The sequence below is a fragment of the Myotis brandtii genome, unplaced genomic scaffold (assembly GCF_000412655.1).
Source record: "Myotis brandtii unplaced genomic scaffold, ASM41265v1 scaffold471, whole genome shotgun sequence".
In the NCBI taxonomy this organism is placed as follows: Eukaryota; Metazoa; Chordata; class Mammalia; order Chiroptera; family Vespertilionidae; genus Myotis; species Myotis brandtii.
This window is the reverse complement of record NW_005367989.1, coordinates 624,142-626,800: the sequence shown is the minus strand read 5'-3', so window position 1 is coordinate 626,800 and position 2,659 is coordinate 624,142.

Below are 2,659 nucleotides of genomic sequence, written 5' to 3'. Positions count from 1 at the left end.
CTTATTCTGATGGGGATGCAGACCAATGAGTGGAAGGCATACAGAACTGGGAGGGTGATGGCTGGGTTTATACTAACCCTCCTACTAACTACCTGTGGATGCTGGGTCCGGTCTCCTCTGGGCTTTCACTCCAACCAGGGGTTACTCCAAAAGAAATGACCCCAAAGGTCATTCCCACTTACGGATCTTGTTTTTTTAAAGTTTAATTGCCTTTGTTTCATCAACAACACGGTTTCACTGATATTATTGCTGCACCACCAGGCAGGCATCGCCGGATAATTAAGCAGCTGGCTCTCTTCCGGGGAAACATCCTCGTCCCGCCTTCCAGAGACTTCCTGCCTGCACGCCCGGCCCCACCACACCAATGAGATGGAAGTGGTCTGACTTCGGCAGCGGCGGCGGTCAAAGTTTGCAAGAATAAAAACCTCTTGGTTAAGAGGAAATAGTTTTCATTTTCCTGCCTGTAGAAAAGCCAAGATTTTCAAGTTTAAAGAGTGCACGCGAGTCATTTTAAGTCTCTAGATCTTTCACCCTGAAAGTCCCTGCACAGAAACTCCGCCGGGAGTCTAAATATAGCAACAGCAAACTCCCCCCAGCCAGAAGCCGGGGCCCTCGCGCAGCCACAGGATCGGAGAGCTTGCTCCGGGGCGCTCTCCGCATCTGCCTGGAATAGCAGAGCATGGAGCAATCTCTCTTGCACCTCCACATCGCGTGGGTGTGAAGGGTAATAAGGGAAAGCGAGAGCGACTCTGGGTATTGGTGCTTGGCGCACAGTCAGCCATGTGGCACCTTTGCCAGCTGCCTGGAGCTAGTGCCTGCCATGGACGGGGTTGGGGAAGAGGAGGGAAGGAAAGCAGGGTCCTGCCAGTGGCCGGGAGCCGGCACCAAGGCTTCAGGAAAATAATAGCAGCAACAATAAAAAGCAAAACATTCAAATGGAACTCCTGCCAGAGGCAGAAAGGAGCTGTCCCGGGGGAGTGGGTGTGTGTACAGGAGAGAATTGGGAGAGTATCTCCGAGGGGAGGAGACAGCAGAAATAAGACGTTTGCTTTAGCCTTGCCTGGGCTTTAGTCTTCTGGGAGGAATAAGGCACGAGGAATCACTACTTTGCCACTGTGTGCTATGGTTTTGTGGTGGAGGCTTCAGTTCTTTCCTTCAGTTTAACTTAGTGATCATTTTCTTTTCATGCTGGGGCTGGGGGGTGGGAAGGGGAGGTCACCTCTGCTAGGAGGCTTCAGTTCTTTCCTTCAGTTTAACTTAGTGATGATCATTTTCTTTTCATGCTGGGGCTGAGGGGTGGGAAGGGGAGGTCACCTCTGCTTGAAGTTCCCAAGCCTGGGTCCTTTCAATTTCCCCACGCACACTGTGATGTGTCACTGCTTAGACTTTATTATAATACAGAACTGCTGAAGGCCAGAGGCCGCACGCAGCCAGTGGCACCGTGGCCTCTCTTCTGGCCGAGGGCGCGGGCTTTGGCTACCGGAGTGTCAGCGGTGGTGGGAGACCTAGCTGGTCTTAACTCCCCGCGCGTCCCTCGCCGTGTAAGTCACAGCAGACTAGAGTAGGGTGGGGACTCCAAGAAACCCGTGTCCTGGGCTCCCCACCCTCCAGGATTTTCTCCCAGACCCTGGGGCCGCCGCCACCACTGCGAGACTTCGCAGTTTTAACACTTCCTCGGACTTGAATGGAAATTTCTTGACGGAGGGAACCGGGGTTTTTTTCTCCCGTGCTTCGCGGCACTGACAGGCAGAGCCCCCAGGCGAGTCGTTCACCCGCGGAGGGGCCACTTTGGAGTTTTTACGCCCTCCCCATACTCCACCCCAGGGCTGGGAAGGATGGAGAGTTTTACTCGCGAGCTTGCTGTCTGAATCCTGGGATGGAATGAGCCGCGGGGAGATGCCGGTCCCCGCCTCGCCTTCTCGGCAGTAATGCCTTGCGGGGTTCCGCACTAAACTGCCAAGGACTGGAGAACAGTGCGGGACCCGACGGCCACTGCCCGGAGCGTAGCCCGGCGCGCCGGCTCGGGACTGGTTGGTACCTGAAGGGCAGGGCAGGGCAGGGCCGGTCCCGCTCACACACCCCTTGCCGAAGGATGGCAGGACCTGGCGCAGCAGCGTAGCGCCGGGAGAGAGCAGCGACCTGCAGCTGCAGTTTCTCCTCTGGGCACGAGGCAGACTTAACCTCCCGGACAGCTCCAAAGCCCCAGAGGGGACCAAACCAAACTTGCGCCTCCGAAGGGGGCTTTGCAGCCCCGTCCCCTCCGGGGGAGGGGGCAGACGCAGCCTGGGCGTGGAAAGTGGAGGGAGAGAAGAAAGGGGGAGCCTGGGGCTGGGTGTGCGCGCGTGGGAGCGCGCCTCGGAGCGCCCCGCACCACCCTTTCCAGCCTCGGGGACACTTCGGAAGGAGGGAGTGGTAGCCGCGGGAATCACAGGGAGCGAGAGAAACCCTCCAAGTGATGCCCCAAACAGGTCCGGATTGCGAATTCGAAGCTCAAGGCTGCTAGAAATTGGAACTCCTCTTCCTCCTCCGCACACCCCCTGCACCCCAGTCCCGAAGCCCCGGCGGTTTGCTAAGCTTCTGGCTTCCCCGCCCCCCCAAACCCCGAGGTCGAGGGCCCGAGGGCCCAGGTCCGCCGCGGCTTCCTCCTTGAACCCGCCCG